Genomic DNA, 13991 nt, shown 5'->3' with positions numbered 1-13991 from the left:
AGTATGGCATGCTGGTCTTAGACTCCCAGCTTTCAAAATTGTGAGGAATAAATTTGTGTTGTTTAGACCACCCAGACTATAGAATTTAGTTCCAGCAACTCAAGCTGACTAATATAGTGAGGTAATAGGAAATATGCTGCAGATACAAAAGCTTCAGATCTACTGCTCTTTAGGTTTTGCCACTTAAGCTCCACAAGGTCATCAATGAATTGGAAATACTTGACAGTAGCATTGAACCAAATTCCCTAGTTTGTTCTGAGAATAGAACAAGAGTCTACTCATGTTTATATAATTCTTTTGAATCTTCGTAAATTTAATACTCCAACACTTATTTTTTTAAATATCAGCACTCTAGTCCTAATATCCTGCAAATGGTTAGGAAGTTGTTAAGTTACTTCTTTTATAGTGAAAAACAAGTCTACTAATGCATGAATGGTGTGTTAGTCACTTTGTCTTTTCTGGTACATCATACCTGACACTCACAGCTTCAAGGAGAAAAGGTTTGTTTTGGCTCATGACTTTTAATCCATCATTGGCTGGCTCCAAGTCAGAAGCAGCACGGTGGAAGGGCCTGGGCAAAGGAAAGCTGCTCAGGTCATGGTGATCAGGAACCAGAGGGAGGAGACAGGAGCTGAGGAGGGAGATAGAACTTTCCATGCCATGCCTTGTGACCTTCCTCTTCCAACCAGGCCCACTTCTCAACAGCAAGCAGCTGCTAAACTCACCAGGGGATGAATTGACCAATGAGTCCAACACCTTGATGACCCAATCACTTTACAAAACCCCCACCTCGGAGCTCATGAGAGTTTGGGGAGTCATTCCAGAAAACCATACCAAATGGAGAAATAAAAAAATAAATTAACACAATCCTCCACTCAGAAGAATAGTGGGGAGGAGTACTCACCCCAAAAAGACACATCAAACACTATCCTCCCAAGCCTCCAAAATTATGAGAAATACTGGACTAGGGAGGAAAACAAAGAAATGATTGTAAAAAGTAAAAATTATACTTTGAGAATGAGATTGAAGACATACAATTTTGTTCATGGTAAAAGCAAAATATTAGAATTAAATGGAGAACAGATTTGTACTTTCTTGAACTAATTTTATAGATTTTGCAGCAGTAAAAAATAAATAAAAGATTCACATGAACCAAGTAAAACTGTGTCACACATGGGTTCAAAGCCATTACAGTAAAGTAATAGAGCCCACTAGGGAAATAGAAAGCAGAAAATTAAAGAATGCCTGGAAAATAGAAAATGAAAATACGATGTGACAATTTCTGATGTGACAACTCAAAAATTATTTTGCACTAAAAGTTTTAATATGTTAATGCTTTATTTGTTTATAATTTAAATAAAGAGAAGCAGTATAAAATCTAACACGAAAGAGATGAACTCTGAGCTCAGACTAAATTCAAATTCTAGTTCTGCTTTTTTCTAGCTGTGTGATCTTTGGCTGATGACTTAACCGCTCTGTACCATTTCCTCATTTGTATAATGAAAGTTACTATCATAAAAAGCCAACTTGAGGAGAAATTGAGTTACTCTATGCAATGCACTATACTGCCTGGCAATCCCTTATGAACCTTAACCCTGTCCAGCTTTGCACCATCTCAGTGGCCCTTTGGGTTTATATAGTTTTTAATTCAGGCCTGAGCTGGGCTTGTATTAGTTGGGAGGGGCAAAGCCAGCCAAAATTAGAGAATCCCTGATCCCATTTATGTGGATCTTTCAACACATAATATCACACATGCCAATGTGGCCTATGGTCCTTCAAATTAGATTGGTGTCATAGGAATGAGGCCAAAGCACTAGCCCATTTTCTTTATTTTTCACAGAATGAATGAACTTGATTTCACCAGCTTCAAATACAATTCTGTAAATTTTAGGGTTTATTTTCTTTTCTAAAAGGTATTTCCTTGAATAACACCCAACCCGTTTGTTCCTGAGTCCCATTTCTGAAGCTGCACTGCCAAGACAACATCATCAATCAATGAGAGAATGTGTCGGCAGGGGGCTGCTCTTCTTTTTTTGAGGCCCTATGATGTTTGTTTTTCAACAGAAACTGAGCTGTAAGTAAACAGAAATTTTTATTTCAGTGTAAACGTTTTTGAGTTCTACAGCACCTTTGTTTTCTGAGAATGTCAATTTTACTTTGGTTCCCAAGTTGACAGAAGAGAAAGAAATCATTTAAAGAACTACATTTATTGCTTGCAAGAAAATGGTCCAGAGAAATAGCTAAAATGTTCAGCAAAGTCAGACATTTGCTAAATAAATGAAAACTCACCAAGCCAAAATAATGAAGCCATGTGTACATACATGACCACAGAAGAAAAGGGGAAAGAAGCAATAAACAAGTTTTGCCAGTCTTACATTTAAAAAGTGCTGTGGCATAATACATCTCTGCGAAGATTATAAAACAAAAACTGAAATAGAATTGGTATCTGTTTCCCAAAACCTTGGTTCAGGCTTGTGTTCCGCCTTCTGAAAAACAGGAACTTGAAAATTAAACATGAAAAATGTTTGTACTCAAATATGGCAAAACACATTTATTAGTAAAGTGCCAAAATGTTGATATCAGTAAGAGATTCACAAACATGAGGGAAACAATTTAAGCACTTCCCATCACTGACAGGATAACCCTATTTGTTATTTTACATGTTAATTTAACAACTGCTGCTGAGAATCAGAGACATAAGACACACATGTCTCCTATGGGCTGTATCCTTTACATCACAAACTGTCATTCACACATTCCTTCCAAGCCTCTACAAAGTGGTCTGCCTGTTGAAGTTTTAATGAACACGGCTTAAAGAGCCACAAAATCAAGTGGAAGGTTGGCAACCATCTGTTGAATTTGTGCTCCATAGATAGACAATCCCCACCATTTAGAAACTAGAGTGGATTGTTTTGCCCTGAATGGTGTGAATTTCCTCTCCAAGCAGTCCAAAAGCACAGAGAATGACCACGTTGTACTGAAGAGGCCTGGTCTAAGAGCTTTGAGACCAGAAATAAAATCATACATTGTGTTCCTTCTTGAAGAGGTCAACTTGCTTTATGCACACTATCTAATCAATTCTCAAAGCATTCCATTGAAATGAGGGAGAGGCAGCTACAATATTCGCTTTACAGATGGATAACCTGAGGCTCCAAAAGGTTAAGCAGTTTTTCAAGGTCACGTTAGGCCAATTCCACACAACTGCAATTACCTGAGCAATGGAGGCAAAGAGCAACAAACACAGACCTCAGACTGCTTTTGCTTAAATGGAGGTATAACGCCTGACTCACTAAAGAAAAACAAGGAGCAAGCCAGAACTATCCAAATAGGCTGCCTATATGCCCAGATTCATCAGATGATTGACAATTTTCTATTCAACTTGAAGCTGGAAACAGCTAGGCTGGGAGAGAACAGGAATGAGGTCACAGATCTGCTATTTATAGGATATCAGCCACCACACTCAGCTGCTTTTCGGTTAAGGTGAATATTGAATGTAATTTTCTTTCTCCAACTCCACACAGAGAAACTACTTTCAGAAAAGGAAATTATAGAATTTAATAATATTTCTTGTGACATGGTGATTTGCTTTGCGACAATCTCAGCAACGTTTACCACGCATTCATCTGGGCTTATAGACCATAAATAAAAATGCAGTCACATTCTTTCTTGCTCTATGGATATTTTTAATAAAGCAATAAAGATTCCATGGGCTTTTCCCTCTTTTACCTGCAAAACATTAATTGAATTTGCAAAGTTATAACAAAACAGAACACCGATGTGGACAAAAAGAAAAAAAAAGAAAAAAGAAAGCATAACAGGACCATTAATGAGGTAAGGGCGCTGAGGCAATTTGAGGTGCCTGTTTGGAGGCAAGAGTTAATTCCTGTGAAAAACACACTTCCGCACATTTCCTTTGGCTGAGAGTGGTCTGAGGCTGGTGAAGGCTTCAGACAGTGAGCGGGGGAGGGCCGGAAGCCTCTGGTCTTTTGATGTAGATTGATGCATGACAGTAGCCCCTACTCTAAATATCAAGTTTTCTTTTTCTTCAGTATTTCTCCCATTTTGCGAAAAGACATTCTTGTAGCCCAAGTGCACAGATAATAGAACCTAGAACACATCAAAAGTTGCAGATAAAAATGCTTAGTTTTTTTCTGTGACTCACCAACTACAAACAAAACTAAAACAGCAAACTGAAACACAGAGAGGTTCAGTAACACTGAGATTAAAAATAAAAGGTACACGGAGCATCTCTGAGCTTCTAATCTGGAAGGCACTGAAAGAAGATGAGGCGCTGAAGACCCTTAACCTTTTCCCCAGGGAAAAGGCACTGCACCAACTGCCCAGGAGCCTTGGGCCACCCAGCCGGCTTAGGGGTGCAGCAACAGAGGCTGACCTGGTCTCAGGATCCTGGAGTTGGTGCCCACTTCAACCATACCAGGAATTCTCATCCGGTCGTGTGGGAAGTAATCATTTAAAAGTCATTCACTGATTTCCAGGCTCAAACTAAACTGACATTATTCTGGTCAGTTTAAAGTAGGTTCCAGAAATCTGTATTTTAACCAGAATCTCAAATAACCTTAGGACCTCACATAGAGACTAAAACATTTACTGAGAATTCCACCAGAAGGTGTTTCCAGAATGCCCAGCATGCCAAAGGACCACCTTAAATCGTGTATTTTATGAATCAGATAGTTGCATACGAAGACCTAAGAACAAATCTAGATAATATCATTTAAAGACTTCTTTTCACCCTGAAAACAAGACAGTTTTTATACTTCTTTAAACGATCATGACTCTAGCTGTCAATTTGTAATGGATAGTTGGTGGTACAAGACAAAATTTGGCCAAAAAAAAAAAAAAAGATCAGAGACATCTCAACCCTACTATCCACCTTTTACATCCAAGAGCTACTTCTGCAGAGGCATTGTGTGTGTTTGTGTGTGTGTTTCTGTCACTGACCAAGATCTCTATGCCTTCCCCTCCCCCTCCACACCATATGCCAGTCTTTCTTCCTCTGCCCTCACTGTTCCCTTTGTCTCTTTTGACAGCCCTCTTTGTCCTCCTTTCCCATCATTCAGCTATTGCCGATACAATAAAGCTTACACAGAGCAATGCTCACTGTTAAGACAGCTGACCACTTTACAGAGATGAGAACAAGAAACATCAAAATCATAACTTACCATTATCAACATTTTTAATTCACAAAGTTCATTTACATCATGTCTTTGACTTTCACAAAACAAACAAAACATTGAGGTAAATATTGTCATGCCCAACAAAGGCACTGATATTCGAAGACATTGTTCAATCCTACTGTGTAGTAAAAGTCAAAGCCTGAACTTGGACCAGTAAGTCCAACTATAGTTACACTTTTAAAAAAATCTATACAATTTGGAGAAAGGAGTACTTTTAGAACTACTCAGATTTTTGATATTATTGAAGTGTTCCAGTTTGAACCTCAGGTTTTAAAAAATTGATTATATAAAACCACTGGGCAGCAAACAGGATTCAATTTATCCTGAGGTAATTTATCCAATGATGTGAAGAAAAGCACGTTTTGCATTTTCCTAGAAATGAGGCAGAAAAAAAAAACCCCAGCAGAGAACAGTCATCCTGTAAACTTGTTTAAGAAATGAATGCTGCATGTCCTGGACACTTACCCAGCCACTTCTGGTAGGACTGGTGGTGCTCCAAGTCAGTCCAATGGATCTTTGTTTATTTTAAGGTTGATCATTCCAATCAGCAACAGGACAATATTCAACATCCTGTTTTGGTTGAGAAAACTCAGAATTAGCTGAAATATACCAAGAATAAGGCCATGTCACAACTCTTCTATGAAATCAATACATTGAAACCAACCACTGAGAACAGATTGCTGTATATGTAAGCAAGCTCACCAGACAAGTCATGAAGGAAGTACCTGAGGGGGCCTGATTTCTAAATTGCACTCTTAAGCTTGACCCAGTCAATGAGACAACAAGAAAACCTTCATTGTACTTTGTAACCTGTAGACACAATATTTGAGGCCCAAAGGATTCACAAATTGGGCCGTTCGTCTTACAGCGGTAGATTAAAAAATGAAAGATGGAAAGATGATCTGCAGTGCTTGCTACTCTTGAGGTGTTGTAAACCACCCTTAAATATCATTTTAAGAAAATATTTTAAGATTTTTTTAAACAATCTTTCCACACTAATTGCAAGCTATTTTGAAAGAATTTAGTGTAATTTTCATTTGTATCCTTGTTCACCAGATTATAAAACTTTGAATTCGCTATGGATATGACTGCAAGTAGCCTAAGGGGCAATGTCTCCTTAAAAAGCACAAATATTGTCTTCAGAAGATAGTACCTTAAATTCAGAATTCTGCCAAACACTTGTCCCAAGAGAAACAGACATCTAACATGGCTGCTTTTTGGCTTTTGTTTTTTTTCTGGTTCAGAGTATACTCTAGCCTCCTCTGTAACCAATGCTTAAGGCTGAGGCAATCATTTCATTTGTCTGCTGTGGGCAGCAAGGATTCTGAAAACTCAGCAATCCACGGAAATTTCCTGCTTATGGAGGCCAAGAGAAGTAGGGGCTGTAAATCTGAGAGAAAAATTTGACCCAGAGGAGAGACTTAATGACAGAGTGGCAATGCAGAGACTAAATGAACTTTACTTGGATTTCATGTGCAGAGGTCGCTACGTAAGAACTCATGAAGACTTGGAAAGAAATCGCACTGTGTGACTTAGCTCGTGCCAGCATTCTCCTCTCGCTCCCTACTTGCACCTTCTGAAAGGTGCTACCTAGGTACTTTTTCTAAAGTGCAATTGCAGATATGTCCATATATGTCTATTTTTCTCTTATTCCATTGAACGTGACTGTGTAAAACTGGCCATTTGACTCTGCCTTGGGACCTCCACACATCTCCACCATGGGTAACTCCTTCTTCAAAGACTCAATGATACTAATTTACAGGAATTAGGTAAGAAATTACCAAAAAGTAAAATCATGGCACAGTTCATCTCTGCCTGTATTAAAATCTTCCTTCCAGAATGCTTGATTTCTGACTTAACATCCCTGTTTCAGAGAAAATAATCTGGCCTGATAAAATGAATTCCTACTAGGTAATTTATAGTTTAATGGATTCCTTCATGCAAGAATTTGCAGAGGGGTTAAACTGACTAATGATGGAATTCAGGGCATTTGCCACAGGCTGTTGAAAGTGTACAAGGGTTTTCTTGGAGCCTCTCAAATAATGCTGGGTAGATGACCAAAACCACAATCGTCTAATAATCCTCGACAGGTAATGTAGGTGGAGAACTGCTCATGTAGCTCTGCGATGTAAAATTAAGCTAATACAGAAGATAGAATGGCATCTCCTTTTCTTTTGGCTACTGAGGCAAATAACTAACCATGAAATAGTTTTGAGAAAAAGAAAAATTATGTCCCAGAAGCTAATGAGATATTCAGATTGCCATAGAAGGTAAAGACCTGATGATTCAGGTAATTCAGCTCCTATGCCTAACATGGTTCCTATAACTTGAACAAAAGGAGATGAAATATTTGAAAGTCAAAACTAAGTATCTTTAAATTGATCCAGTAAATGTTAACACTTCATTTCATCTTGTGGACACAACAAGAGAACACTTAATAGACTGATTTGAGCAGTTGTTGAAAATTCCCTCCAGGATGGTCATGCTATATAAACACCACAAGCACTTTTTAGAAACCATTTAATGCACTGCATCTAGGTTTTAATTGTTCTGCCCAGACAATTCCCTAGGGACCACTCATAACAAAGGGGAACAAGAAAACAGACAAAGACAAAGAAAATATTTGACATTTACTATAAGGGAGCATGTGTATTTATATAGATGTGCACACATATTTGCATATATTATATAGACACACAAAAATGTGATGTGCCCTTATTATGGCTTGAGAACTCATTACGATCACTGTGGAAACCCAAATTGATGAGGTTAAGATGCCCATCTCGGTGAGTGTTCTTTTTCACATGGAATCTCTTAGAAATGCTACTTTTGATCAAAAGAAGTTCTTAAACTATAGGAGATGTATATATAGAATTTTTGAAGACAAAGTATCCCTTTGTTTATGTGCTCACAAACAGCGGTGTTGTATTCTTTGTTATTACCATGCATTTGCAATACATACTGTTCCCATTCTTTGTGTAGCGTTGGTACAGATATCTACTACCTAACACAGCTCAACTCCTTCTGGCATACTCTTTCCCTCACCTCTCTCCTCCCTTCCTCTAGCTCTTAATCCTCTTCATATTTGAGAAAAATCTATCTCCCTATTTTCTATTACTTGTCTTTTATTTTGTTCTTTATAATTTGGATTTCTCATATAAGAGAAACCATGTGAAATTGAAGCTTGTATGTCTGATTTAATTCACTTAATACCTTGGTCTCAAAGAACATTCATTTTCCTAAAAATGACTCAAGTTTATCCTTCTTTATGGCAAAGTACTACTCCACTATGTGTAAATGCCACATTTTCTTTATCCATTCACCTGTTGATGGATATATAGGCTGCCTCCAAGACTTAGCTATTATCAGTTGTGCTGCTATAAATATGGGTATGCATGTATCACTGTAATATGATGACTGTAACTGTTTTGGGAAAAACTATTTAGAAGGGCAATAGCTGGATCAAATGGAATTTCCAGTTCTAGCTTTTTGAGGACTCTCCATACTAATTTCCATAGCGATTCTAACAATTTACATTCCAACCAACAGTGTAGACAGGTTCTTTTTCCTCCACAGCCTCATGCGTTTGTTATTTGATTTCTTGATGATAGCCATTGATCCTGGGGTAAGATGAAATTTCAGTGTGATTTTAATTTGCATTGCTCTAATGGCCAGTGATACTGAGCATTTCTTCATGTATTTATTGGTCATTTGTACTTCTATGAAGTGTACTGATTTCACTCGCCCATTTTTTTTGTTGGGTCTTTTATGTTGTGGAGTCTAATTTTTTTTTGAGTTCTTTATGTATTTTAGATATTAGTCCTTGATCTGAACATTAGCTGGCAAAAAACTTTCCCATTCTGTGGATTTTCTTTTCACTTTGTTAATTATTTCTTTTGCTATGCAGAAGCATTTAATTTGATATGATTATTCATTGATTTTCTATACAATTTCCTCTACAACTAGGGTACTATTCAGAAAATCCTTGCCTATGCCTACAACTTCAAGAGTTTTACCTATTTTATCTTAGAGCAGGTTAAGCGTTTCTATTTAGTCCTTTGACTCATTTTGATTTTGCGTTAGTACATGGTAAGAGATATGGATCCAACTTCAGTCTTTTGCATTGAATAGTCAGTTTTCCCAACAACATTTATTAAAGAATCTATGTTTTCTCCAATGTATGTTTTTAGCCCCTTTGTTAAAGATCAAATAGCCAAATGTAGTTGGGGTTGTTTCTGCATCCTTTATTCTGTTACACTGATCCTCATGTCTATTTTGGTGTCACCACCATGCTGCTTTTATCACTACAGATTTGTAATATAACTTCGAGCCCAAGGCCGTGATGCCTCCTTCTTTGCTCTTTTTACTCAGGATTGCTGTTGCTATTCTGGATCACTTCTTGTTCCATATGAAATTTAGGATTGTTTTCTACAGTTCTGTGAAGAGTGTTGTTGGTATTTTGATTGTGATTGCATAAATCTGTGCACCAATTTTGGAAGTATGGTCGTTTTGACTCTATTGGTTCTGCCTATGCAGGCATAACAGATATATTTCCATTTTCTGATGCTCTTTTCAATTTCAATTAAAGAGTACTGTAGTTTTCATTGTAAGGGTCTTTCACTTTCTTGGGTAGGCTAATTACTAAGTATTTAATTTTTCTTGGTGCTAATGTGAGTGGTATTTTTTTCCTAATTTCTTTCTCAGTACGTTCACTATTAGTGTACAGGAACACTATGGATATTTGTCTGTTGATTTTGTATCCTGCTACATTACTGAATTTGGGTATTAATTCTAAGAGTCTTTCGGTGAATTTTTTTGGTCTGTTACATAGAGGATCATGTCAGGTGCAAATAATGATAACTTGACACTTCTTTCTTTATACTCTTCCTTTTATTTCTTGGCCTTGTCTAATTGCTCTTGCTAATGTCTTAAGTACTGAGTTGGACAGGAGTAGAGATAGTGAACACCTTTGTCTTCTTCGTGATTTCAGAGGGAAAGGTTTCAGCCTTTTTCCTATTTAACATGGTAGTAGCAATAGGTTTCCCATAAATGGCTTTTATCAGATTGAGATAAAGTCCTTTCCACCTAGTTTCTTCAGGGCTTTTATCAGGAAAGGATGTTGGATTTTGTTAAAGGCCTTTTCTGCATCTACTGAGATGATCATGTGATTCTAGTCCCTGCTTCTGTTTATGTAAGGTATTACATTTATTGATTTGTGTATGTTGAACCACTCATGCATCCCTGGAATGAAGCCTACTGGGTCATGATGTATCATTGTTTTGATGATTCATTTGCTTCTATTTGCCAGTATCTTGTCGAAGAATTTACATCTATATTCATTAAAGAGGTTGGCCTACAGTTTTCTTTTTTGGATGAATCCTGGTCTGGTTATGGAATCATGGTAATGCTTTCAGAAATGACTTTGAGAGTAAATCTTCCCTTTTAATTTCATTAAAGAGTTTGAAGAGCACTGGTGTCAAATATTCCCTGAAGTTTCTGTAGAACTCAGGAGTGAATCATCTGGACCCAGGCCTTTCTTAGGTGGTAGATTTTTCATTACTGTTTCAATTTCATTGGCTGTTACTGAATTATTCAGGGTTTTAAATCTTATTATTTCAGTTTTGGTAATTCATATGTATCTAGAAATCTATCCATTTTTTCTACATTCTCTAATTTATTGATATACAGGTTTGTGAAGTAGTTGTTAATAACCTTTTTCATTTTGTCAGAGTTCATTGCTTTTTAAAATGAATTTTATTAGTACATTTAGGCACACAAAATAATGACATTCATCATTGGAAATTTGCACCTTTACATAGTCTCTCTTGGTTCTTATTTTTTCCCCATCCCCTGGTCTCCTTTCAACCCCTCCATTCCTCCCTATTTACAAAGACTCTGTTTCCATTTTTTCATTTTCTCATATTAATTCTATTCCCTTCTTTTTCTTTCTCCTATCCCTCCTACTTCCCCTTCCCCTTTGCCCCTTTTCTTCCTATTTCACATTATCTATTATACTATTAAGTCCTTATTTACACTTTCAGTTTCTCACACTAGAGAAACTATTCAGTATTTACACATGTGTGTCCTATTTATTTCACTTAAGAGTATCACTTCAATGTGCATACACTTAGCTATGAATGTCTCTAATTCCTCATTTTATATGGCTGAGTAGTACTCCATTTTATAAAAAAAACCACACATTTTCTTGATCCAGTCTCCAGTTGATGGGCAACTGGGCTGCTTCCAAGTTTTGGTTATTACAAATTGTGCTGCTATGAACATGGGTTCATATATATCACTGTGGTATGAGTCTTTTAAATCTTTGGGGAAGATACCCAGCAGGGGAAGAGTTGGGTCACATGGGACTTTCAGTCTTAATTCTTTGAGGTATCTCCATACTGATTTCCACAGTGGTTGCACCAGACTATACTCCCACCAGGAGTGGAGCAGGGTTCCTCTTTCCCTACCGCCCCACCAGCATTTGTTATTGGTTGATTTCATGACAGCAGCGATTCTTTCTGGGGTTAGGTGCAATCTCAGTGTTGTTTTCATTTGCATCTCTCCAATGACCAGTGATGTTGAACATTTTTTTCGTATGTTTATTTGCTATTTTTACTTCTTTGTCTAAGAAATATCTGTTCATTTCAGATGCCCATTTTTGGATTGGGTCTTTAAATTTGGGTGGTCTGATTTTTTAAAGTTCTTTATAGGTTCTAGATAGTAGACCTTTGACTGAGGAACAACAGGTGAAAATTTTTTCCCACATTGTAGATTGTCTCTTCACACTGAGGGTAATTTCTCTTTCCATGAAGAAGCTTTTTGATAAGAAAAGATCTCAGTTGTTGATTGTTTGTGCTAGTTCATGGGCAACTGAGGTTTTGTTCTTAAAATCTTTTCCTACACCAATGACTTCAAGAGTTTTACCTAGCCTCTGTTCCAGCTGGTTCAGCATTTCTGTTTTAATATTTAAAACTTTAATCAATTTTGATGTTATTTTAGTGCATGGTGAGGGATATAGGTCTAGTTTTAATCTTTGGCAAGTTGAAACCCAATTTCTCCAGCACCATTTATTAAAGAGGCTATCTTTCCTCAGGCAAGGGTGTTTGGCTCCTTTATCGAAGATGAGGTGGCTGAGTGTGTGTGGCATTGTTTCTGCATCTTCTAATCTGTCCCTCTGGTCCTCAGGTCTGTTTCTTTGCCAGTACCATGCTGTTTTGATTGCAGTAGTTTTGTAGTATGGTTTCAAGTTGGGATTGTGATACCCTCTGCCTTGTCTCTGTTGCCTAGAAATGCTTTTGCTATTCTACATTACTTGTTCCAAATGAATTTTTGGATTGTTTTCTCAAAGTGTGTGAACTATGCTGCTGGAATTTGAATTTGTGATTGCATTGAATCTATATAGCAGTTTTGGAAGTATGGCCATTTTCACTATGTTGATTCTTCCTACCCAGGAGCAAGGGATTATATTTTCAATTTCTGATATCATCTTCAATCACTCTTTTCAGAGTGCTGAAGTTTTCAGTGAAGAGGTCTTTGATTTCTTTTGTTAGGTTGATTCCTAGGTATTCAGGGGGTTTTTTGGTGCTATTGTGAAAGGAATTGTTTGCACTATTTCTCTTTCAGTGAGTCTGATTTTCCTGTAGAGGAAAGCTATTGATTTTTGTGTGTTGACTGTATATCCAGCTACTTTACTGAATTTGGTTATTAAATCTAGAAGACTCTTGGTGGGGTTCTTGGGGTCTTCTATATAGAGTATCATGTCATCTGCAAATAATGACAATTTGACTTCTTCATTTCCTATCTTTATTCCTTTTATTTATTTCTCTTGTCTAACTGCTGTGGCTAATGTTTCCAAAACTATATTGAACAGGAGTGGTGATAGTGGACATCCTTGTCTTGTTCCTGATTTTAGTCTGAAGGATTTCAGTTTTTGACCATTTAGTAGGATATTGGCTGTTGGTTTTTCATAGATGGCTTTTATCAGATTGAGGTAGAGACCATCTATTCCAATTTTTTAGGGTTTTCACCATAAATGCCTGTTGATTTAGTCGAGTGCTTTTTGTGCATCTATGGAGATAATCATATGGTTTTTGTCCTTGGCTCCATTGATACAGTGTATTACATTGATTGATTTGCATGTATTGAACCATCCCTGCATCCCTGGGATGAGTCCCACTTGGTCAGGGTGTATGATCTTCTTGATGATCTTCTGCATTCTGTTTGCCACTATCTTATTAAGGATTTTTGCATCTATGTTCATTAGTGAGATTGGCCTATAGTTCCCTTATTCAGTTGGGCCTTTCTCTGCTTTGGGTATCAAGGTGATGCTTGCTTCCAGGAATGAATTTGGGAGTATTGCTTCTCTTTCAATTTCATTGAAGAGTTTAAACAGTGGTGGCAGTAATTCCTCTCTAAATGTCTTGTGGAATTGGTCTGTGAAGCCATAAGGACCCAGGCTTTTCTTAGTTGGTAAGTTTTTAATTACGTTTTCAATTTCACTGATTGATATTGGGTTGATTAGAATTTTTAGATCTTTTTCATTCAACTTTGGTAATTCATACGTATCTAGGAATCTGTCCATTTCTTCTATGTTTTCAATCTTATTGGGCTATAAGTTCTCAAAGTAGGTATTGATGATCCTCTGGATTTCTACTGGGTCCATTGTAATTTCACCCTTTTCATTCCTAATTGCATGGATTTGGGCCTTTTCTTTCCTTTTTCTGATAAGGTTGGCTAAGGGTTTGTCAATTTTGTCCATTCTTTCAAAGAACCAACTGTTAGCTTCATTGACTTTTT

This window comes from Heterocephalus glaber, unplaced genomic scaffold, assembly GCF_053883595.1.
Source record: "Heterocephalus glaber isolate CG9 unplaced genomic scaffold, H.glaber_assembly_v1.0 deba00001550, whole genome shotgun sequence".
NCBI lineage: Eukaryota > Metazoa > Chordata > Mammalia > Rodentia > Bathyergidae > Heterocephalus > Heterocephalus glaber.
The sequence above is the reverse complement of the archived record's forward strand: the minus strand, read 5'-3'. Positions refer to the sequence as shown.